Source organism: Somniosus microcephalus, chromosome 5 (assembly GCF_052327205.1).
Source record: "Somniosus microcephalus isolate GS21.2 chromosome 5, FLI_Smic_1.0, whole genome shotgun sequence".
Lineage (NCBI taxonomy): Eukaryota > Metazoa > Chordata > Chondrichthyes > Squaliformes > Somniosidae > Somniosus > Somniosus microcephalus.
The window spans coordinates 312,074,316-312,100,542 of NC_140991.1; positions in this window are offsets into that span (position 1 = coordinate 312,074,316).

A 26,227-nucleotide genomic window follows, 5' to 3' on the forward strand; every position below is an offset into this window, starting at 1 on the left:
TGCACATCAGCTGTGGCTGCAGATCTCTCTGAAGCAGCCGGCAGATGTCTGCAACCACCTCCCTTCGGAATCGCAGCCTCCTAGCACACATTGCGGCAGACATGGTCAGATAGGAGGTCTGCTGGCGGTATACCCTGCGTGGGTAAGGCCTCAGTTGGCGACGCCTGTTGCCCCCTCTGCGTCTAGCCAGGGCTGCCACTCTCTCACGGCGTCTGTAAGCCCTTCTGGCATAAGGCTGAAATTCAGCGTTGCCACCCAATGCAGCCCCCATTATATGCTGGCAAACACTGAGCTCTGAATGAAGGCTAAGATAATTGGTAAGCTCTGGCCTGAGCCAAAAATACCTGTCCAAGTGTTGGTCCAAACCAGTAAACTCTCCTCCTTGGTCTCTGCCCAAAAAACCGTTGCACAAGAGTGAATGCTGCAAAATGGCTGGCCTTTATACTGCTGGGTAAGTGCCCTTTAATTAGCGCTCCCCCCGGCCCAGCTGGCCTGTGTACCGTTCCACTTCACAGTCGCTTGGAACGCCCGGCGCACAATGGACCGGCGCGAGTGAAGTTCCGGTTTGGGGCGCACAAAGGCCGTTGCACTATTATATGACGTCATGATCTGCGCGCGCAGCAGGGCGCGCGCTAAGACTTTGCGCCGGTGCTAAATGTGTCCTGAAGTTGGGGAGAAGCGCAGATCGCGCTGCGCCCGGGCGATAAGCGCCCAGCGCTCGAGATCTACACCCCCTAAGGCGCTAGCGGCTGGCGCGCCCAACTGAATTTCTAGGCCATTGAGTCCATGAATGGACCAGCAAAATCAATATGCACCCGTTGCCATGGAGATGAGGGCCACTCCCATGGGTGTAGAGGGGCATGTGGTGGTGCATTTTGGACCTCCTGGCATCCTGAGCAGCTCTTTGTCAGGTCCTCGATTTGCTGATCGATCCCCGGCCACCACACATAAGCCCTAGCAAGGCTTTTCATTTTTACCCCTCCCAGATGGCCTTCGTGAAGCTCATTGAACACTCTCTCCCTTAACTTGGGTGGAATTACCACTCGGGATACACACATCAAGTTCCCCTGGCATACTGACAGCTGTTCTCTTCTGGATGAGAATGCTGGCAACAGTGAGTCGCCATGTGTTGGCCATCCCTTCACCGCCAAGTCATATACCCGAGACAGTGTCGGGTCATTTCGGGTCTCCTTCTCTATATCAGCGTTAGTTACTGGCAAGCGTTCAATTATAGTCGAATGAAATATTTCGACAGGGTCCACTGCTGGTGCTTCCTCCGCAGTAGGCAGTGGCAGGTGTGATAGCCCATCAGCATTTCCATGCTGTTTCGTGCCCTTATACTCAATTTCGTATTGGTTCGCCCCAAGACAAAGTGACCATCTTTGTAGCGCAGTCATCACCGGCACGCCCTTCTTTGGATTAAAGATGGAGACAAATGGTTGGTGGTCCGTCAGCAAGGTGAAATTCAGCCCGTGCAGATAGTGGTTGAACTTTTTCACTCCCCACACTAGGCTGAGGGCCTCCCTGTCAATCTGGGCATAGTTACGCTCGGCTGAGGTTAGTGACCGAGACGCAAAGGCTACCGGCCTCTCCGAGCCGTCCGGGAACTTGTGTGACAGCACCGCTCCAATGCCATAGGGTGATGCATCACACGCCAACCGAATTGGTAGTGCTGGGTTGAAATGAGCCAACACCTCTTTTGATGTGATCAATTCTTTGCACTTCTGGAAAGCTCATTTACATTCGTCATTCCACTTCCATGGTACCCCCGTTTGCAGTAGGGTGTTCAGTGGGTGTAGTACTGTAGACAAATTCGGCAAGAACTTATGGTAGTAGTTCACCAGCCCGAGGAACGACCTCAGTTGTGACACATTTTCCGGTGCTGGAGCCTTGAGTACTGCCTCAATCTTTTCAGGGGACTTATGTAACCCCTCTTCATCAATAACGTGGCCACAATATGAGTTCTGCTTCTGGAAAAACTCGCATTTGTGGCAATTTGCTCGGAGCCCATATTCCTTCAATCTAGTGAGCACCTGCTTCAGGTTCGCAAGGTGAGCACTGTCATTTTTGCCTGTGACCAGGATGTCGTCCAAATAACACTGGGTCCCTGGAATTCCTTGCAGGACTTGATCCATTGCCCTTTGCCAAATAGCCGGAACTGATGCTACCCCGAACACCAGCCGGTTGTATTGGTAGAGACCTTTATGAGTGTTGATCGTGAGGTACTGTTTCGAGGCTTCTTCTACCTCCATTTGCAGGTACGCCTGGGCCAGATCAATCTTAGTGAAGCGTTTCCCTCCAGATAGCGAGGCGAAAATATATTCAATCCGCGGAAGCGGATATTGTACCGTGTGAAGGACTGGGTTCACTGTCACCTTAAAGTCCCCACAGATGCGAACTTTCTTTGGTTCCGCAGGCGTATTACTCAACGACCTCTTCATTACAGGAACGATGGGTGTGGCCCACTCACTCCAGTCCACTTTGGACAGTACTCCTGAACGTTCCAAACCTTCCAGCTCTGCTTCGACGGCTGGGCGGATCGCATAAGGCACCGGTCTGGCCTTAAAAAACTTTGGGCTTGCATTTTCCTCTATTTTGATCATCGCTGTTATGCCTTTTAGTGTTCCAAGTCCCTCCTGGAACACTTCTTGTGCGTCAGTTAGCATTTTTGACAGTCGGCCAGGTGTGGCATCGTCGTCCTTTTTGGCATCTACAGTCAGTGCTTGTATGGAATGCCAATCTAGCTGTATCTCCCGGATCCATTCACATCCTGGTAGTGGTGGTCCTCCATCTGGCAATACATATAGGTCCATTTTTGGTGTTTCCTTACCGTTATATACAACGTTCACCCTTATTTTTCCTTTGGGGTAGACTTTTTGCCCCGTGTACGTCTTCAAGACAATCTCTGTATCTCTCAAGGGTATATGTGAGAATAGCCACTTGTAGTCCCTTCGGTTTATGAATGTTAAGGGTGATCCTGTGTCCAATTCCATTTTCACTTGGACTCCAGCTATCTTGAGCATGACCCAGATAGCTTGATGATCCTCCATTTGGATCACCTTATGTAGTTTCAGACAACCCAGCTCCTTGCTTCCGGAGTCTGTATCGCTTTTCTGTTCATCTGAACTACTCTCCGTCACCTTATGTACCTTCTTGTACTTCTCCTGTGGAGATTTCTTGCTGCTGGTTTTCTTTCCCGACCTGCAGACTCTTGCTATATGTCCTACTTTTCCACACTGTCTGCACAGTTTGTCCTTAAACCAGCAATCATTATGGTCGTGTGTTGTTCTGCTGCAGCGATAACACTTCACTGTTCCGTATGACATTTCATTTGTGCCATATTCTTGCGGTCTCCGTTGTATCGCTGCAGCGCCCCGTGCGGCTGCTTCGTGTGATACTGCCATGCTGAAAGCCTTTTCCAGCGTAAGGTCCTTTTCAGATAAAAGCCGTTTCTGGGTTCCTTCACTTTGAAGCCCACACACAAACTTGTCCCTTAAGGTATCTGCCAGTCCCACTCCAAACTGGCAGTGTTTCGATAGCTTACGCAGTTCCGTTAAATACTCAGCATTACTTTCATCTTTATGCTGGTTCCTTTTGTGAAACTTAAATCTTTCTGCTATCAGCAGCGGTGTGGGGTTGAAGTGGTTCTGTAGGGTTAACACTATGTTTCCAAAATCCTTGTCCACTGGCTACTCTGGGGTTACTAGGTTTCGCAGTAAGCCATACGTTTTTGCATCCATGGAACTCAACAATACCAGCGCTTTCCTCTCACCTGGCACTTCATTCGCCTTGCAGTACACTTCTATGCGTTCGACATATGTCGTCCAATCTTCGACTTCATTGTCGAACGCTGTGATACTGCCACTCTTCGGCATCCCTGGGTGTGGTTAGACTGGCTCAAAATGGCGTTTTCCCGCGCTTCCCTTCTTCTCCGCTGCGGCTCAAAATGGTGTTTTCCCGCGCTCTCCCTTCTTCTTCGCTGCGGCTCAAAATGGCGTTTACCCGCGCTCTCCCTTCTTCTCCGCTGTGGCTCAAAATGGCGTTTCCAGCACTCTCCCTTCTTCTCCGCTGCGGCTGCTTGGCCCTTGAACACCGGCTGTGCTCTGCGCGTTTCCCTTTCTTCCCCGCTGACGCTGCTCGTCCCTTGAACACCGGCTGCGCTCTGCGCGTTTTCTTTTGCACCTCTCTCTCTTCTCCCATCGACGCCGTTCAGTCCTGAACACCGGCTGCGCCCTGTTCGCTCTACCCTCTCTCTTCTCCCGTCGACGCCACTCGGTCCTGAACACCGGCTGCGCCCTGTGCGCATTACCCTCTCTCTTCTCCCGTCTACGCTGCTCAGCCTTTTCTGTGCCATCGGTCGGCTCTAGCCGCCGCTGTCCGGGAAGGGTCTGCGCCGTACCTGTTGTCAGCCCGTTTTGCTGGACCACCGTGACTGGAGAACCAAGCCCATCTCTCAACAGCCTCCCCTGCGATGCTCAATCTCTGCTGGATGACTGGGCGGTTGCTCGTGGTCGACGCCCGTACTTCTGGCCTCAACTTTCTTCCACTGTTCTCCAGGAGCGAATCCCTGGGAGGTAATGCAGAGTTGCAGGTAGGTTCGAATCTGCCTCGTCGCCACTGTTAGATCCGTGTATTTTTGATGTAGTGTGTCCTTCAATAACTAGACACGAGACTGCAGGAACAATCAACAGGTATTTACTGGATGAGGGTTACTCTAAAACTAACGTACAGATCCCTACTCAGGGTTTATATACAGGTGTGGTCACTGCCGGTACTACAGTATACAGGAGCTGGAGAAAGTAGTTCTCCCCTTAAAGGTACATACACTACACTCCCTACCTGTCCCTACAGGTGGAGAATCTCCGCCCCCAAGTTCTACCTCCCCTACGCTTGAGCCGAGTGCGGGTCCTCCGTCCTCCGTCTCCACCTCCTCCAGAATCGTGTCACGGGCGGGGCCTAGCTGTTTGGGCTCCCCCCTAACTGTGCTCGGGTCAGACGACCTGCGAGGGGGTACTTCGGGCGAGTCTCCCTTTGCGAGTGGCCCTTTGGTTGGGACGTTAGCCCTCACAGCCTGTGGCTTCTCCACGACTGTCGGCTTTGGCTCCCTTCCCTCAGGCTCCGCCCCTTTGGGATTTGGGTCTGTGGCAGATGACTCCTCCCTACCTGTCCCTACAGGTGGAGAATCTCCGCCCCCAATTCTACCTCCCCTACGCTTGAGCCGAGGGCGGGACCTCCGTCCTCCGACTCCACCTCCTCCAGAATCGTGTCAGGGGTGGGGCCTAGCTGTTCAGGCTCTTCCCCGTCCGAGCCCCAGGCCAATGGGGAAACCTCCCAGGTGGGCAGGATAGCTCCTCCCCTAAAGCAGGCTGCGGTTCCAGCCTGTGTGGCCTGTGACTCTTTGCACGCCTCAGGCTGAGGATTTTTACCCTCAGACCTGGCTTCGGTTGTTGGCTCTTTTGCACCCGGCTTAAATAGTTTGCACTGATTTACTTGAAATCATTTAGTGCGCCGGGGCAACTTCACTGCATAAACCATGGGGCTGGCTTTGTCTACAATACTGTAGGGCCCCATGTACAGTGGTTCTAAACTCCGCACTCGGGCATAGTTTCTCACCATGACCTGATCTCCTACTTCCCACTTCTGGGCTACGGTGGTGGGGACCAGTGGGTCTTGCACCGATTCCCATCTAGCCTTGTCTATGGCTCTCTCTCCAGTGCGGATGGTCAGACCCAGGAATTTTACTTCCTGCTGGCCGATCCGTGCCTTCTTCGGGTTCACCTTGAAACCCTTTCTGCCTAACAGCTCCAATAGCTCGGCCAATAGTGGGCCGTGCTCCTCTCTGGAATCTGTGAACAGGAGCAGGTCGTCCACATACTGCACTAGCTGATTGGGCTGGCTGAACTCTTTTAAGCTTCCTGCCATACATTGATGGAAAATGCTGGGGCTGTTATGGAAACCCTGTGTCAAGCAGTTCCAGGTGTACTGTTGCCCTTTAAAAGAAAAAGTAAACTTGTACTGATCCTCCCTCCTTAAAGGGATGGACCAAAACCCATTGGAAATATCCAGCACCGTGAACGTGGTCGCGGATGCTGGGATACTCCCTATCAGGTTGGCAACTGCTGCTACGGTCAGCGCGCAGGCTGGGATGTTACTGTTGAGGACTCTGTAGTCCACCGTGGCTCTCCATGAACTGTCCGGCTTCTTCACCGGCCACAAAGGAGAGTTTACGTGGGTGACTATCGGTCTCAACACGCCCTGCTGCACCAGTGAAGACATTGCTGTCTCCATGTCAGGCTCCGCTTCCCTGGGGAAGTTGTACTGTTTTTGGGGTCGGGCCACGGGGTCCCCGTCTACTCTGACCTCAAACCCGGTGACCCTCCCGCAATCGTGTTTGTGAGTGGCAAACGTAGTCAGGTGGTCTGACACGAATGCCTGCAGATCTTGTGGGACACTTGCGACCATGAGCTCGAGGTCGTAGCCCTCTTTTGGCTTCACGGTACACAGGGTCCCTTTCCCTTCCTTTTCTGGGATGATGACTACCTCGCCTCTCTTACCCGTGCTCGCTCCCCAGAGACAGTGATTTCTAAGATCCACGAGAATCCCGTGTTCCACTAAGAAATCGGACCCAAGGATCCCTTTCCCACCCTCCACCTCCCACTTCATCAGTATACACTTCCACGTGGTGCGGAGTGGTCCTAAATGAATGGAGAGAAGGATGGAGAATGCGCCAGCCTGTTCTTTACCTGTGAAGCCCGACAGAATATATGGAACCCCGGTGGACAGAGGTGAGGTGGTAGGGTTAGCTGTGTGGATCACGGTGCACGATGCCCCCGTATCCAACAGATAGGTCCCTTTTACCTCTTCTACTTCCACCTCCACGAGGGGTCGTCTCCATAAATCATATCGCAGCGAACACAGGTAAATGGGCTGCGCTGGCTCTGGTCATTGGGGTGAAACGGTCGGGTTTGCAAGAACGACAGGACTGGTGGTGGCTGCTACCCTCCCCTGCGAGAACACAAGAGACCGCATTGTCTCTAAAATTGACTCTATTGCAGCGAGATCCATAGCTGCACCAGTTCCCTTTTCTGGGGCGGCAGTCTGGGCTTGGGCTTGGGCTGCGGGAGATCTTCCCTTATTATCCTTCCATGGATTTTTACAGTCCCTGCACCAATGTCCATCCTTCCCACAGCCGTAGCAATTGAGCTTGGCTTGGGGAGGGTGATTCCCCTTCTGATGCCACTTCTTTTTGCTTGGGGCTGCGGGTTTTGCCTCATGCACTTTTCCCTTAGAGGTAAGTGTCTCCTGACTCCTGCAATTCTTGTATGCAATGGTGAGCTGTCGGAGCACTGTCTCCTCTGTGGTACCAGGACCTTGGGGGTCAAACCAAGATTTGGCTTGGGCCTGTATCTGTGGTGAGCTGTTGGCAACCAGACAACGGAGCCAATGAACCCGCTGGACATCGTTCATTGCGACCCGTTCAGGCATGCCCGGACAGCTGCGCCGATACACTGGCCACAGCCTTTCTGCGAAAACCCATGGGGGCTCTCCAGTTAGCTGCACAGTCCCTTCCACACGGAAGAATGGATTGCCGTCGTCAACTCCCATAACCTCCAAGACCTCGTCCCTGAGTTTCACATATCCTTTCCGTCCCCTCTTACTCCCGTCTGAGAGGCACTGAAGGATTGTGCTATCCAGGGAGAATAGCAACATCTTTGCCTGTTCAAGATCATCACAATCATTGATGGCGGCTGTCTCCTCTATCTCCCTGAAATGGACTGAGGGATCTCCCTTCTCGGTGAGTTTTGGGAGGTGGCTCACCATCGCTCTGAGTTGTTGGGCACAGTGGGGCAGCACGATCTGGTTCAGGAGGGGTCTATCCACGCCATTTGTGTCGTTGGGACCGAGCCTCTGGTGCCGAGTAGGACACATTGGTGCTGGCTCCGGCTTCACTACCAGGGGTTGTTCCTCCTCTGGTTCTACCTCGGCTTCCTCCCCTTCTACCACCCCCCCTTTGGGCCAAACCTCATTATAGCTCGGCGGTGCTGAGGGTTCAGTGGCTGGTGCCACAACTACTTCGTGTGGAATCAGTCTTTTGGATTCCTTTAGGAAGTCTATTTGACTCGCTTTTGGGCTTACGAGACACACCGTGACTTTTGCCTTTGCCAGGGCCGTTCTTAGGTCTTCTAACGCCTTCTGGCAGGGGCCGTGGTCTGCGCTCTCAAACCCGTTCTCAATGGCCAGTTTGTAAGCTGCCTTGACCTCCACTACTCTCTCCTCCTGCGCTCTTAGCTGTTGTGCGAGGCGGGCGCTTTTCTCCCGTACCCTCGCTTCATGCAACTTTGCCTCAGTAACCTGACATTCCAGGTACTCTATTTTAGCCTGATGTTGGCTGGCTACAGTTTGGCGTTCCTGATTCAGCGCGTGAAGCGCTGTGATGAGTTTTTCCCCACCCATGGCCTTTTCCTCTATCTCTGATGCCTGGGTTTTGATCCTGGCTGCCTGCACTGCAAATGCCTTGTCCAAAATCTGGACTTGTCTTTTGTAGCACATCAGCCACACTGCGTTCTCAACTGACTTCTTATGTTCTTTGCTCTCTGTCCACCTGATGGCTGCATCTACCGGACGCCCATCCAGTAAGAGATTGGAAATCCACTGCTTAGTGAGATTTACCTTGCCAAAAACATAATCCGCTATCCTCTCATCCATAACATTTCGTCCATTCAAACCTGGGTCTAATACATTGCAATCCTGCTGCCAGAGTCCTGCCGCGGTCGCCATTTTCTGTAAGGGGTTCTTAGATCACAGAGGCTTCTCTCTCTAGAGGCCTCTCTCTCTTGCACAGTAAAACCTTGAGTGGTTCGACCCACTCGCCCCTTAGGTTCTATACACTGGCCCTTGAGGCAGGAACTACAATGTAGAGAATACTCTATAGACCAGGTTTAATGAAAACAAAATGAAATTTTATTGCATAAAGGAACAAATTGAATGTAAGCCAATAAGGTACATGGGAGGGAAAAACAAATCATAATACAGTACTAACCAACATATATACAGGCATGTTATACTTTACAAAAGTCATCTCGAAATAGGGAAACACACGGAACATCGAGGGACAACAACTCAAAATTAAATTATACCCAAAATGCCCACCCCCTAAGCCTAGCTAGATCAGATTATGAGGGGCCTGAAACATGCTCACCAATCCAATTTGAAAGTATAAGATTTTGAAAGGTCTGCGTTTTGATCCTCTCAGGTGTCCTGTTTCCACGTGGTCAACGCTGCGGGCTGTGACACTCTCTCTTCTTCCTCGAGGTGAAGGTCACAGACAGGCTGGATGCTGGCAGGCCTGGACGTCGGCGTGGACGGAGACCAACTGTTTGACCATTGTCATATAGGTTTCTTCGCAGAGCCCAGCCGTTTTACTATTTTCATCTAGGTTTCTTCTGGAGGGCTACTGTCCTTTGTCTCATCAACGGCCCAGGGTTTGTCGATGATCTCCCGATGGTTACCCCGGGGCTGGACGCAGACTCGAATCACCTTCTTGACTGGTCTCCGGATCGACGTTCCTCCACGGCTCTAGAAAAGGCAAGCTAGCTAAGCCAAGCTGTGCCACGCTACGCTATCCTCCCGCTACGTTCCAAAAAGTTGCAAAAGCCTGCAAAAGCTCCCAAAAAGCTACCGATGGCTACCCCAGGACTCCAGTTATACTTCTCAAAGAAGCCCTTATCTCCCGCCAAATCAAGGTTAGTCTTTGTTTAACTTTTGGCGGGCTTGTAGCACAGCGGGATAGTCTTTGTTTTTAATGTATCTTCGGGATGGCCGGTAACTGCCATCTCTGGTCAGGAACGACCCAGTATTGTCTTTAATGTCCTGCTGATGTCTTAAATGGTGCTTGATGTTCCCCCTATGAATATGAAACTGTTTTCCTTTGTCTGGGTAAACATTTTGATGGCCTTTATCTACAGGCCGATCTGATCGGATCTGCATCCAATCTATATGTATGGGGCTCTGTCTGGTTTCGTTTTCCCTGAAACTGCCTTCCAGAACCTACTGTGGGCTGAATCCACAAAAAGCTGTCTGGGGACTGCAGGAACCATTTTAAAGTGTCCCAAAAGCTGGTCACGGGGTCTGGCGGCCATTTTGTTTGTCCCTTTTTTTCTGGGCTTCTTTTAAAACAGTCTTTAAAAGTTAAGGCCTTTTCTGCCAATAGACCCTTATAGGACAATGTTCAATTTTGCAAATTCTACATACCTCACCTGACACCAGAGTGAAGCTGAATGAGACGCGAACAAGTCCCGTTCCATGCCAGTTGGGGCCTTGACACCCAATTTACACTCCACAGGCTCAGCATCTGTGCAAAGTTGAAACCACTTCACACTCATGCTAAACTTGTACCATAAACGCACTGTCAGATATACTTAGACTGTACGCTGCATTCTGTGTTAATAATTTAATGCATTATAAAACAAATGAAACATCGCAAGTGACTTGTTTTATTTATAATGTGTTGCAATATTCAACAAGCTGAGCAATCAAAGCACATTTATATCACATTTCTAGCTTATTATATAATAAGATATGCCAAGATCTTGATCTGTATATCATTGAGGTGAATGATAAGTAATTTGGTACAATGAATTGTAATCTTCAGTTAGAATTATGCTTGGATCAGATATTCATTTATATGGAGACAATTATCAGCGATGTTTAGAGTAAGAATCAGCCGGGGCTCAGTGGGTAGCACCCTTACCTCTGAGCCAAAAGGCTGAGAGTTCAAGTTCGACTACAGAGACTCAAGCACAAAAATCCAGGCTGGCACTCCAATGCAGTGCCGAGGGAGTGCACCACTGTCTGAGACGCTGTTTTTCGGATGAGACGTTAAACCAAGGCCACATCTGCTCTCTCAGATGGATGTAAGAAAAACAATGGCTCTATTTTGAAGAAGAGCAGTGGAGGTATCCCTAGTGTCCCGGCCAATATTTATTCCTCAAACAACATAACAAAAAACAGATTATCTGGACATTATCACAGTGCTGTTTGTGGGAGCTCGCTGTGTGCAAATTGGCTGTTGTGTTTCCTACATTACGACAATGACTACACTTCAAAAAGTACTTCATTGGCTGTAAAGTGGGTTTGAGATGTCCTGCGGTTGTGAATGGTGCTATAGAAATCCAACGTGGACCAGTTTCCATATCTCGGGAGCCTACTGTCAACAAGGGCAGACGTCAATGACGAAGTCCAACACCACCTTCAGTGTGCCAGTGCAGCCTTCGGTCGCCTGAGGAAGAGACTGTTTGAAGACCAGGACCTCAAACCTGGCACTAAGCTCATGGTCTACAGAGCAGCAGTGATACCCGTCCTGCTGTATGCCTCAGAGACATGGACCATGTACAGCAGGCACCTCAAAGCACTGGAGAGGTATCACCAATGCTGCCTCCGCAAGATCCTGCAAATCCGTTGGCAGGATAGGCGCACCAACGTCAGTGTTCTCGCTCAGGCCAACATCCCCAGCATCGAAGCTTTGACCACGCTCGATCAGCTCCGATGGACGGGTCACATCGTCCGCATGCCTGATACGAGACTCCCAAAACAAGCGCTCTACTCGGAGCTCCGACACAGCAAGAGAGCCCCAGGTGGGCAGAGGAAATGCTTCAAGGACACCCTCAAAGCCTCCTTGAAAAAGTGTAACATCCCCACCGACACCTGGGAATCCCTGGCCCAAGACCGCACAAAGTGGAGGAGAAGCATCCGGGAAGGCGCCGAACACCTTGAGTCTCTTCGCCGGGAGCAAGCGGAAGCCAAGCGCAGGCAGCGCACGTCAACCCAAGCACCCCACCCACCCGCCCCTTCAACCACCGTCTGCCCCACCTGTGACAGAGACTGTAGGTCCCGCATTGGACTCATCAATCACCTGCGAACTCATCTTTAGTGTGGAAGCAAGTCATCCTCGGTTCCGAGGGACTGCCTAAGAAGAAAAGAAGGAGAAATGCAAGTCTTTCTTTCTTTCATGAGAATCGCAGCTGTGGTTTGGGAACAGATGGTGGTGTGCGCGTGTAGGCAATGGTGCGATGGGAGGGAAGGTGCTCCACTTTCTTTGGCAATTGTGCCGGTATATTGTAAAACCTCACAGTGCTGCCGATGGCTGAGTGGGCGAGTGCGCCATTAGGGTGTGGATCTGAATGAAGAAAGTTCCAGGAACGGTCTTTGGTCCACGCTGAGTCAACCCGTCTGAAATGGGATGGTGCTGGAGGTAGTTCAATTCATCTCAGGGCCCCGTGGTTAAGGAGGGAAGAATTGGCTAAGGACCTGCCCCTGATCACTATCTGGGTGACCCGTGCCAGAAAGTGCCTGTGTGTAAATATCTGGTGAGGACTAGGTTGGGCTCTACTGTTAGGTAGCCACTGATGATTGCTTTCTATTTTACTTTTTTCTTAATTTTTTACTAATGTTCTGTTTATAAACATTAGGACTGAGAGTGATGGTGAATTAAATTAATTTCCGATTTTTATCCAGGGTCAGCATTAATTTCTCTTTGGCGGATGTGTTGTTGAAGTAGAAACAAGGTAAATCTCTCTCCTCTCTTTGCCAACTAAATGCCTCATGCTGCTCTTACATTGAATTTTTGGCACCGCTATCCTAACAAGATTTCTGTCAAACAATCAAGCTGGTAAGGATGTGGTTCAGGCCATCTCCGTGTCTCTGCTTCTGCCATTTACTCATGTCTAAATTTGTTTTTTAAAAAAAAAAATCTCACACGGCTTTCCATGGTGCAAACAGCAAACAGCTCACCGGGAGTGTAGCCCAGCAGAATATGGTGTCAGCCATGGCTCAGTGGGTAGCACGCTCTAGCTGGGAGGGGCTAGGAGTGAGCAAGTGCTGCTGGCTGCTTGATTACTGCAGGGAGTTGGAGTGAGTTTGGAAAAAGTTGGTGGTGGTTTTTTTTTCAGGTTTTAGGGCCTTTTTGGTCCATAAACAACAGTCGGAGTGCCGGGCCCCTCAGAGGACAATGCTCCCAGGATGAATTTAATCAGGGGAGAAAATGTTGGGGGAGGGGAGAAAAAAAGGCCCAATGATTTGGTCTGGAACCCCAGGAGGTTTGGAAAAGAAAACACGGTGGTGGTTCAGTGCGAGGATAAGGAGATACGAGCTTGGGATATTATCCAAGCGGTACATGAGGACTGTGGCGAGGGAAGCTGCTTTGCCTGCCGACCAAAGCTGAATGCTGGGTTTGAGGTGAACGTCAGTGGCCGAGAGGAGGTGGAAAGACTTTTACTGAGTTTGAAGGTTGGAGTTAAGTTCTTGGAGGTATCTCTGCTATATTCTGAAGAGGTGGTGGTCTCATTCTTAAAACTGCTGGTTTATATTGAGGATGAAGTGCTAATAAAAAAGTTGGCATCATGGGAAATTAAAATTTGCTCGGCAATAAAGAGGAGATACTATCCAGGAACATGGGTAGCAGATGGAACCTGTTATGTAAAGGTGCTGTTCCCAGAGGGGGTGAAGTAATTGCTGTATAGCATGAAATTCAAGACAATGGAAGGAGTGCAGTACTTCCGGGTACTGAATGATAACCAGGTGAAGGTTTGTTATTATTGTCTTGGACATGACCATCTTGTAAGAAACTATCTAGACTTCTACTGTTATAACTGCGGCGAGTCTAAACACATCACTCAGAGCTACAAGGCGGAGAGCTGTGGGGTGTGTCACAAAGGCCCCACCCACGGTGTGTGTGCGGCAGAAGGAAGCCCCTTGAGTGAAGAGGAGATGGGAGAAGGAGAAGGAGCAGGAGGTGTAAGTGGAGCGGCTGGAGGAGTGGAGCAGGCGGCGAACACAGCTGGTGAATGTAAGCAGAAAAGAGCAGGAAGAGGCAGAAAATTGCGGAGCAAGAACAGGATGGAGATGGTGGAAAACACACCAAGTACAGTGGAAAAGGACAAAGACAGCTGCGGGCAGCATGGGTCGAGGGCAGAGTCGAGCCATAATACAGCTCGGCTCTCCCTAAAGAATCTGGTGCCCACGGGGGGAGAAGAGGTGGGAGTGGGGTGCGGGGTAAGTGTAAGTACTCCAAAGAAAGATGGGAAGTTGGACATCTCTGGGAGCAGAAAGGGGCAAGACAAGGAGAGAGTACAAGAGGCAGGAGGCTTAAAGTGGTAGCAGGACGGGAGTGGCGAGACAAAGACGCCAGAAGGGAACAAGATAGGTGAAGATGGGCCATTGTCCCAGAGAGAGAAGAAACGGGGAGCAAGGGTCAGCAGTGGAGATGAGGCCGAAGGGAGAGGCACTGTTGGAGAAACCGTGATAGCAGGGAGGGAGGTTATGTATCTGACGGAGAGCAGGGACAGGAGGTTGCAGAAGAGCTCGAGAGTGAGGAGTCAGAGGGGGACAGAGACATGGAGGTGGGGGGTGAGGTGACATCATGCGGAAAGGGAAGTGTTAGTGAGGGGCAGAAGGAGGGAGAAGGGGCAGCTCCTCAGCCCAAACCTAATGTAAGGAAGAGGCTGAAACTGCAGGGAAGGTTCAAACAGGTGAAAAAGAGCCGGAGGCTGCAGGAGAAAGCAACAGCTGCCCGAAAAGTTGGGAAGGAGCATGAGAGGAGGGAAGGGCCGGAGATTAAATGACGGGGGGATTATCAGGCACACTTCTCTTATTCAGAGCCATGAATACTGATCAATTTTTAAAGTACAATAGATTAGTATATGTTATGGGAGACAAATTAAACTTCAGGTTTTGATGTTAATATGTGGTGGAGGAATGGCTGTGCAGAGTGCCGGAATGGATTTGTATGATACAATGGAATGATCACAATGTTGTTAATATTTTTAATGTTTAATAAATATTATATTAATAAAAAGTGGGTAGCACTCTCACATCTGAGTCAGAAAGTTATGGGTCCAAGCCCCACTACAGAGACTTGAGCACAAAAAGATCTAGGCTGACGCTCCGGTACAATATTGATGGAGTGCTGCAATGTCTGAGGTGCCATCTTTTGGATGAGATGTTAAACCAAGGCCCCGACTACTCTCTCAAGTGGATGTAAAAGATTCACTACTCTCTAAGAGAAGAAATTCCTTTTCATCTCCATTTTTAATGGGCGACCCCTTATTCTGAAACTATGCCCCCTAGTTCTAGATTCCCCCACGAGTGGAAATATCCTCCCTGCATCTACGCTGTCGAGCCCCCTCAGTATCTTATATGTTTCAATAAGATCACATCTCATTCTTCTAAACTCCAATGAGTATAGGCCCAACCTGCTCAACCTTTCTTCAAAAGAAAACCCCTTCATCTCAGGAATCAACCAAGTGAACCTTCTCTGAACTGCCTCCAATGCAAGTATATCCCTCCTTAAATATGGAGACCAAACTGTACGCAGTACTCCAGGTGTGGTCTCACCAACGCCCTGTACAGTTGTAACAGGACTTCCCTACTTTTATACTCCATTCCCCCTAGCAATAAAGGTCAACATTCCATTTGCGTTTTTAATTACTTGCTGTACCTGCATGCTAACTTTTGGTGTTTCATGTACAAGGACCCCCAGATCCCTCTGTACGAGCGAGGGACAAGGGCAATTGTTCTGTTTGTCCCTACCAGGCTCTCTGATGGAGATAGGCCAATTAGTAGGACTGAGAGCCTGATCTGGAATCTTCATCCAAATGCACCAGAATATGATACCTACAAGACAAATGTGCCTCTTGATGGTCAATCAAGGAGCGGCATTGATGGTGGTGGTATAGTCTGCGGATTAGTCACCAGAATAATTACCAGCCATACTAAAGAAAAATTGATATAGTTATTGACGAGTTAGATCTCAAAAATAAAACCTGGATTACTTTAAACACAAACATCCTTCTACACATCTACACCACCAGAATTCCATGACTCACGCAGACGTAGCTGACTTGCTTTGCCTTTGACATTTTTTTGGATCCTACTAAGATTTCTCTATAATAACAACAAATAATGCTGGAAAAACTCAGCAGGCCAGGCAACATCCGTGGAGAGAAAATAGAGTCAACGTTTCGGGTCAAACCCTTTGTCAAGATTGAAGGCCAGGCTGGGAGAGAACAAAAGAGAAGTGAAGAGACATTAAGAGGTATTCAAAACGAGATGAGATGGTGATAGGACTAGTGGAGACAAAAGACGGCTCTAGATTAGGTGTGAAATGCGCTGGCAGAATGGGAGACAGCTGCCATGTAGGAGAGAGAAAAAGGACCCGAGTACAGTGAGGTCTGAATGGGAATGGGGCGGTGAATTAAAATGACAGGCGACTCGGGTTCTTGCATTGTTCCATGGAAGCTCAGCGTAAACTCGAGGAAGAACACCTCGGCCTAGAAATTGGGTTTTGGCGCAGCGACGGCTTTAGCGCCGGAAGTTAGTGCCGGAGCTAAGTCGCGCTGGGCGGGCCAAAAATTCACTACTTCTGCGCCCAAACGGCTGCCGGCGCTGCTGAAAGCTGTTAGCGCCTGAAAACTGGCGCTATGCGCTGAATTTTGGCGCTATTCCGGCGCTGCGGCGCCCGCTGCAGTGCGGCAGGTTCGGGAAGTGCAGGCCTCCTCCTTCCCTTAAGGAGGAGCTGCCTGCACCCGGCCGCGGCCCGCGATAATCTTTTTAAAAATGAGCCCGGCACCTCGGACAAGTGCCGGGCTTGCTTCTGTTCCGGGGGGGGTGGGGGGGGAAGTCCGGGGAGGGAGCTGCGGCCAGGCGGGCGGCGGGAAAGCGGCCGGCCGCCGCGGGGCCTTTAATGCGCCGGCGCAACGTTCTGTAAGGCACCTCTGCCAGAACGTTGCTTGCGGCTGCCACGGGCGAGGCGGCCGCAACTCAATTTCCGAGTTCGGGCGGGTTACCATGGCAACCGGGACGCTGCGCACACCGATGACGTCATCGGTGCCGGCGCAGCGCTACCGGCCTAACGCCGATTTAGGGCCCCTGTCAATTTCAAAACTGGCCATAACTTCGCCGCTAGGCCCTCTAGCGCCTCAAAAGCGGCGCTAAGGCCAGTGAATTTCTAGGCCCTCATCTTCTGATTAGGCACTTTACAGCCTTCCGGACTCAATATCGTGTTCAACAATCTCAGACCCTAACCTCGGCTCCCATTACATTTTTACTTATTTTTTATCCACACCTTTGTTTTGGCCCTTACCCCCGCCCCCCCCACACACTTTTTTTTCCTCTCCTACATGGCAGCTGTCTCCCATTCTGCCAGTGCATTTCACACCTAATCTAGAGCCGTCTTTTGTCTCCACTAGTCCTATCACCAGCTCGTCTCGTTTTGAATACCTCTTAATGTCTCTTCACTTCTCTTTTGTTCTCTCCCAGCCTGGCCTTCAGTCTTGACAAAGGGTTTGACCCGAAACATTGACTCTATTTTCTCTCCATGGATGTTGCCTGGCCTGCTGAGTTTTTCCAGCATTTTCTGTTGTTCTTTCGGATTTCCAACATCTGCAGTATTTTGCTATCGTAACATTTCTCTATGTTCTGCAAAATTAGTTTATTAAAAATTGATTCTATATATACATACCAATATCAAAAGATCATGACAAGGACTGACAAAGATTTTGTGAAGAAATGGCAAAGCTTATCAAGGTAAAATGTTCACTTGGTGAATGAAGGGTTCAAGAACTAAGGGAAACAATTTATATCAGAATCTTGGGGCTGGATTTTGTGAATGGAGGCGAGTTGAAGGCGGGACTACTGCTTGTCGGGTCTCAGTCCCGCCTCCATCATCTTCTGGCCAACCAGCGGGGTTTTCCCTGATTGAGCTTGTTAAGCCTGCCCTGCGGGCTCAGCAGGCCAATTAGTGGGAAGTCAGTGACAGAGCACGTCAATGTCTGACGTGTCACCTTGAAAGAAGAAATGTCAGCATTTGACAGCTCTGTGAAGCTGTCAAACACTGACATTCTGTGTAGTTTGATGAGCCCTTGTGTTCAGGACTCATCAAACCTTTCCACTTTGTAGATTTCAGATGACTGTTGGTTCAGAGGATCCAACAGCCAGTCTGTGAAATCTACAAGGAAGATGTCGGGACTCCCGATCCAGAGCGGATGAAGGCTGTAGGCAGAAACCAAGGTAAGTGAACATTTTTTAACACTTAACACTTACCTTACATACTTACCACTCCACACTTGCACCCATCACTCACCTCTACATCTCACTTTCAGGCCCCTCCGACCCCCGCAGACCTCCTACTCGACTCCTCCAACCCGATGGGGTTCAATGAGGTCGGGAAGCCTTCACCTGAAAAGGTAAAATGGAACTAATCCTTTTTGCTGACTATTAACTGCCTGTTAAAAGGCAGTAAAAAAGGATTTAATCCCTTTCCCGCCTCGAGGAGACGGGACTCAAAGCAGCACATCTTCACGCCTCCTGGTAAAAGGGCACAGAGGTGGGATGGGGGCGGGTTTGCCATCCGCCCCCACTTTCTACAACTTTACCGGCAGTCCCGCCTCCATGCCCGCCTCCTCGGGGCTGAGAAACTCTAGCCCTTGGTGTGGATGGGTGTATTGCATTTTGGCTCGCTGAGATTGGTGATGTATGCCTCCAACTACTGAAAGTATAAGATGAAGCAGGTGACCGCTCGTATCCAATTCCATGGCAGTCCAATGGCAGTCTCGCTGGGGTGGATGAAGAAAGCAGCATTTACTAGATGCCCTGACGACGTAACAAATTAACTAGTGGTCTAATGGAGACTTTCCACTTTCACACTGACTTACAGGAGAACTTCCAAAACATGAACACCTTGGGCCTGGCAGGTGCTTGTGTCTCAAATGTCCATAACTTGAGAGCTCCTGCAATCCTTTAATGGCTGAACTTGGCTGTAGCTTTTAAGAATGCTTTATTGGGAACAGTGCAGATCTTCTTTCGAAACACTGTACTAATGATAATGCATACTACAATGCAAATTATTAAAGACTAGTGGCTGACACAGATACCATTTACAATTTTATGCTCTATTAGTCTAAACAATACATTTGTTTTAAAGAAAGAAAGAATTTGAATTTATACAGCGCCTTTCGCAACCTCAGGACATCATAAAGTGTTTTACAGCCAATGAAATACTTTTTGAAGTGTAGTCACTGTTGTAATGTAGGAAACACGGCAACCAATTTGCACACAGCAAGCTCCCACAAACAGCAATGTGATAATGATCAGATAATTTGTTTTTAGTGATGATGTTGATTGAGGGATAAATATTGGCCAGGACACCTGGGAAAACACCTCTGCTCTTCTTCGAATAGTGGCCATGGAATCTCTTACATCCCCCTGAGAGAGCAGATGGGGCCTTGGATTAACGTCTCATCCAAAAGGTGGCACCTCCAACAGTGCAGTGCTCCCTCAGCACTGCGCTGGAGTATCAGCCTAGATTTTTGTGCTCAAACCTCACTGAATGGAACTTGAACCCACAACCTTCTGACTCAGAGACAAGAGTGTTACCCACTGAGCCACGGTTGTCTGGAATGCTTTCACCTTTGATGTTCATAGTGTTGAAGTCTTTACACAGAATTACAGAGAATTTACTGCGCAGAAACAGGACATTCGGCCCAACTGGTCTGTGACGGTCTTTGAGCTCAAGACAAACCTCCTCCCACCCTACTTCATCCAACCGTATCAGCTAACCTATTCTTTTCTCGCTCATGTGTTTATTTAGCTTCCCCTTTAATGTATCTATGCTAGTCGGCTCAACTATTCCTTGTGGTACCAAGTTCCCCATTATAGCCACTCTCTGTGTAAAGGAGTTTCTCTTGAATTCCTTATTGGATTCATGACATCTAGGTTTGGATTCCCCACACAAGTGGAAACATTTTCTCTGTGTCTGCCTTATCAAACCACTTCCTCATTTTAAAGACCTCTATTAGGTCACCTCTCAGCTTTCTCTTTTCTACAGAAAAGAGACTCAGCCTGTTCAGTCTCTCCTAACCTCTCAATTCTAGTAATCCCCTTGTAAATATTATTTGCACCTTCTCCAGTGCCTCCATATCCTTTTTGTAATATGGAGGTCAGAACTGTACTCTAAATGTGCTGTAGCCAAGGTTCTATACAGGTTTAATATAACTTGCCTGCTTTTCAATACTATTCCTCTAGAAATGAAAACTGTGCTTTGTTTGCATTTTTCATGACCTTGGCCGCGATTTCCCATACATCGGCGAGTCCGTGGCGGGCGACGGTGGTGGTGGGTCCCCGACCCGCTGCCGGATCCAGCCCGCTGTGTAAAATGATTTTCCCCTGATTAGACTTGTTAAGCCCGCCCAGTGCGTTTGCCGGCCAATTGAAGAAAGCGGGTCTGGTGATGTCATTTGATGACGCGTCAGCAGCCTGTTTCCTTAAAGGGACTGTGCGCAAATTTATTTTGACAGTTGTGCTGTCAGTGTTCAACAGCATTGAGGTGCTGCAAACACTGACAATCACTGCACAGAGGTGCTCGGCTGCACCCAGGCTCTCCCATGACTCCCTCCACATGCTTATGGAGGGAGTCACAGCACGCAGGGAGATTCTCTTCCCTTCTAATGGGCGGAAGAGACCTCCCCAGGAGGCCACCGCAGCCTGGTTGCACATTGCATAGGAGGACACAAGCAGGGATGTCGTCAGGAGGACCAGGCTGCAGTGGCGCAAACCTTTCAATGATCTGAGTAAATCACAAAACGTTACTGCAAAGCCACACTCAACTTCATTCTACTGTGCCACTCATCACATCCCCATCACTTTGCCTTCCCTACCCTACTCCTGCACACCCTTACTCACACCAACTTACCTTGCACCTCCACCCATCCCTCTCTATCTACAATATCACTCTCCCATCTCACTAGCCACCCCTCATTCTAGTCCAATCATACCAACTAACAACACACAAGGGTAGGCACTTGGGTGTTAAATGCAATGTTCATGTGAAGTTTCTGTTAATGTGGTGTCAAACATTGAAATCTTTATTTTCAACACTTTGCGATCTTGGACAGATTTGTGTGCACCTTTGGAAGTGGCTTAGTGAGTTGCAGTGAATGGTGAGACAGAAAGGTACCCCCCACAATGGTGATGAGTGTGAAAGGAATGACTTAGACATTGTAGGGATGCTTTATGTTGTTGGTGTAGGGTGGTTCCAACCTGGCGCATCTTGTGGCAGCCAGGGTGTACAGCGTCAAGTGAAGTAAATCTGGCCATGGTGTGGCCATCCCTGGCGTCCCGGGCAGCAATGTGGTCGGGTTCTGATGCCTTGTTTCCTGTGCAGCACCAGTTGATTGTGGAGAAGGTTAGCGGTGTTATTGTTGGTGCTGCTGGTGTTGCGGCTGATCATGGTCAGATTCTGAGGACCAAGGCGAGACAATATAAACCGTAACCATTCTGATGTAATAGATGGCAGGTGAGCTTGAGATGATAGAAGCAATCTATCAATGGTGTGAGAGGTTGTTCCAGTGGATAGAGAGTTTGCTCCAAACACGTGCCACCTGCATAAACCTCAATCTGTCTTCCAAATGCAGTAAGCAACAACTTCTGAGCTTGGAAAGTGAACAGTTGTGAGATGGGAGCTTTTATAACACATTTGCAGCTGTCAAGTAATGAGATGATTCCATGGACATTCAACTCCCACCCTGCTTACCTGACATGATCCCCGAGCAGCGTGGACCCTGTGGGCGACTTGGTAAACTCTGAAGGTGAGCTGAAAATAGTTCTTAATGCTATGTTAACAAGGTCATAATGACCTTAATTGCCTCCCCCGCCACTGCGTGTCGGGTCTGCTCAGCGCTGACAGACCCAACATTTGGGAAAGGCGCGTGGCAGTAGGTTGACAGCAGGGCCCTGACCCGCTGTCAAAAAATCCATTTTCCCAACTGACCCGCCACCGATCACGCCTGCTGACCCCTCAAAATTCTCCCCCTTGTTAACCTGCATTGCTACTTTTAGTGATTTATGAATCTGTACCCTAGATGTCTTTGCTCCTCTACCCCATTTAGGCTCTTATTTTCCAAGGAGTATGTGGCCTCCTTATTTTTCCTACCAAAATTCACCATCTCACACTTATCTATTTTTAAATTCATTTGCCATTCACACTACCATTCTGCAAGTTTATTAACGTTTTCTTGTATTTCATCGCAGTCTTCCTCAATATTAACTATACCCCCCAATTTGGTGTCATCCGCAAATTTGAAATTGTACTTCCGATTCCCAAGTCAGAATCATTTATGTAAATGATAAACAATAGTGGTCCCAGCACCGATCCTTGTGGAACACCACTTCTCTCGTTCCACCAGTCTGAGTAAATACTTTTAACCCCTACTCTCTGTTTCCTAGCCAGCTTGCTGTCCATTCTGTTGCTCGTCCCCTGACTCCACATGTACTTACCTTAGTCATGAGTCTACTACGCGGTACTTTATCAAAGGCTTTTTGAAAATCCAAATATATTACATCAACTACATTACCCTTGTCTACCCTTTCTTTTACTGCTTCCAAGAATTCATTAAGGTTGCTCAAGCATGTCCTCCCCTTTTGATTCCCTGCTATTTAGTATATTTTCAGTTTCTAGATGTTGTTCAGTTTCATCTTTGACTAAAGATTCCAATTTATTTCTTATCACCAATGTTAAGCTAACTGGTCTATTGTTCCCTGGTCTTAATATAGGAATAACATTAGCTGTCCATCAGTCCTCTGGCACTATTCCCTTTTATAATGAATTTTTATCAATATGCAATAGTGTCTCTGCTGTTTCTTCCTCAACTTCTTTTAATATTTGCGGACATAATCCTCCAGACCAGGGGTTTTATCCTCTCTTAGTTTGGTGAGTTTTTCAATTATCTCTCCCCCTTTCTATCTTAAATGTCTTTATATCTTTTTTGATCTCTTCTTCTAGTGTCATGTCCACCAACTTAGTCTCCCTGGTAAATACGGAGGCAAAGTAATTATTCAATATTTCTGCCCTTTCGCTGTCATTACCTGTAATTTTATCATGTGAATTCCTGAATGGCCTTACCCCTACTCTGATTTTCCTTGTGTTATTCATGTGTCTGCAGAATACTTTACTATTTATTTTTATAAACCTTATTATGCTATGATCACTATTGCCTAGATGTTTCCCTATGCTTACTTCGCTTATCTGTACACACTGGTAAAAACTCCATTCCCTTTTCCCCTTTCTCTACCTCGTCTTGCCAGTTTATTTGGGGCTAGTTGAAATCTCCCATTATTATTATTCTATATCTTTTACTTATTTCATAAATTTGATTACATATTTCTTCCTCCACTTCACTTCCACTAGTAGTTGGTCTGTAGTATACCCCTATTAGCATGATCAATTCCTTCTTATCCTTTATCCCTATTGATATGGATTCTGTTTCTATCTTAAATGTTAGTTATGTCCCTTTTTTCTAGTACCATTATGTTATCGCTTATCAGTACAGCTACTCCAACACCCCACCCCCCACCTTCTTTCTTCCCTATCTTTTCAAAATATATGTTATAACTTGCAATATTGAACTGTTCTTTATGTAGCCATGTTTCAGTTATTCCTACTACATCTGGTTCCTCGATACGAATTATTGGCTCCAGTTCCCCAGTTTTGTTCCGGATGCTATGCACTTTGCTGTACAGGCAATTTAATTCATTTTTATTAATCGTTCCTCCCACTTAATTTTTATCAGGCATTTTACAATTATGTTCTATAACTATATCTATTCCCTGACCGTTTATGGTAACGCTTATTACTTACCTTGGACTGAACTTTACTTATGTCTCTTATTTCTTTTAGCTTCAAGTTTATGCTATTTCTACCAAATCCCTCCCCACATCTTTCTAGTTTAAAGTCTTATCTACAGCCCTATTTTTCCTTTCCACTAGGACTGTGGTCCCATTCCGATTCAGGTGGGGCCCGTCCCAACGGTACAGCACATTGGGAAAAGGGGAAGTGCAACGAGACCCGGGTGTCCTTGTGCACCAGTCGCTGAAGGTAAACATGCTGGTGCAGAAGGCAGTTAAGAAGGCAAATGGTATGTTGGCCTTCATAGCGAGAGGATTCGAGTACAGGAGCAAGGATGTCTTGCTGCAGTTGTACAGGGCCTTGGTGAGACTACACCTTGAGTATTGTATGCAGTTTTGGTCGCCTTATCTGAGGAAGGATGTTCTTGCCATGGAGAGAGTGCAGCGAAAATTCACCAGACTGATACCTGGGATGGCAGGAATGACGTATGAAGAGAGATTGGGTCGATTGGGCTTGTATTCGCTAGAGTTTAGAAGAATGAGAGGGGATCTCATTGAAACTTATAAAATTCTAACAGGACTAGACAGACTAGATGCAGGAAGGATGTTCCCGATGGCGGGGGAGTCCAGAACCAGGGGTCACAGTCTAAGGATAAGGGGTAAGCCATTTAGGACCGAGATGAGGAGGAATTTCTTCACCCAGAGAGTGGTGAACCTGTGGAATTCTCTACCACACAGGGCAGTTGAGGCCAATTCATTAAATATATTCAAGAAGGAGTTGGATATATTTCTTAAGGCTAAAGGGATCAAGGGATATGGGGAGAAAACAGGGACAGGGTACTGAATTTGGATGATCAGCCATGATCTCATTAAATGGCGGAACATGCTCGAGGGGCCGAATGGCTGACTCCTGCTCCTATCTTCTATGTTTCTATGTTTCCAATTGTATTTTAAATTCTCTTCTAAGATTCAGAAGATCCACAATTCAGACTGACCCAAGATCTTGAATCTTAGCTCCAACTATATCAGAACACTTATTTCTGCCAATTAGTGCCAATCATTGTTGAATAAAGGAAGATTTGTTATAGGAGCTCAGATTTGAATTGGAACTCCTCAAAGTTTTATTTTCCCAGTTGGGATATTCATAGTTGCAGGGACACCGAAGTTTCATGGCCTCAAATCGGTTCGGATTTTAACTCAAATCCCAGAGGATTAATCGGAAAGTGTTCAAACCTCCGCCAAATCATTTGCGTTGCATCAGGGGTTGTTTGTAATTTCTGTTTTGTGAAAAGAAAGGATTAAAGTAAACAGTAATGTTTAATTTAAAGTCAATACATTGTTCGAGGGGCTGTATTTACTCATGTCAAGCGCTTAGTTAATTGCAGCTTACGGTAAAAATTAACGATGGAGGATGTGCAGCGAGCACTGCTGTCCACACGGAGCAGGAAATAAAAAGTCAAGTCTCGTACAAATGAAGCTCGTTAACTAGGTCACGCTGGTGGAACTGGATTGGTCCCATTTAACAGGTCATCCGGTTTAAATGCTGCCGCTTTGCATAGATTTTAAACACATTAGAAATCACTTGGTGTCTGAGGAAATTGCCCCTTTATCTCAAGCATTATCTCCATTAATGCCATCCACATTATCTGACATCAAAGCTGTTGAAAAAGAAAATAAATAAGATCATAAAAAACATATCAAGATAATGTTTCCAGTGTTGCTTGTCTCAATGCTTACAGATGCAGAACTGTTGAACTTTAAAAACGCTTCCTTATAAATGAGATGAATGATTAATGACGGCAGACATTACATTATTTATGTAGAAAAGGTCTTTGCCATGATGCAATACAGTATTTAAGTTTTAAAACATCTATCGACAACTTTGTACCTTATTCGGCTGATTATCTCAGCTCCTTGGTGTTCACGCCTTGAGATCAGAAACAGACTGACGTTCTTGACAGCATTCACAAACACTGGCTGATTGTTTGAAACATAGAAACATAGAAGATAGGAGCAGGAGTAGGCCATTCGGCCCTTCGAGCCATTCAATGTGATCATGGCTGATCATCCAAATTCAGTACCCTGTCCTTGCCTTTTCCCCATATCCCTTGATCCCTTTAGCCTCAAGAAATATATCCAACTCTTTCTTGAATATATTTAATGAACTGGCCTCCACCGCCCTCTGTGGCAGAGAATTCCACAGGTTCACCACTCTCTGGGTGAAGAAATTCCTCCTCATTTCAGTCCTAAATGGCTTACCCCTTATCCTTAGACTATGACCCCTGGTTCTGGACTCCCCGGCCATCAGAAACGTAGTTTCTGTGACAGCTCGGGAAGGACACAAGCTGAAAGTCATAAAGCATTGGTGGAGCCGTCACACATGTGCCAGCATTAATCAGGCCCGCCTGACCAACGGCACGAGTGCGAAAGATACAGGAGGAATGGGCACTTTAGGTGCGATAAACTTTAAAAGAATGATCTTTGTTAGCAGCGAGACTGCAGCAAATATTTCCGACATTCTGTGCTAGCCACAGAACAAAAAACATTTCCACCG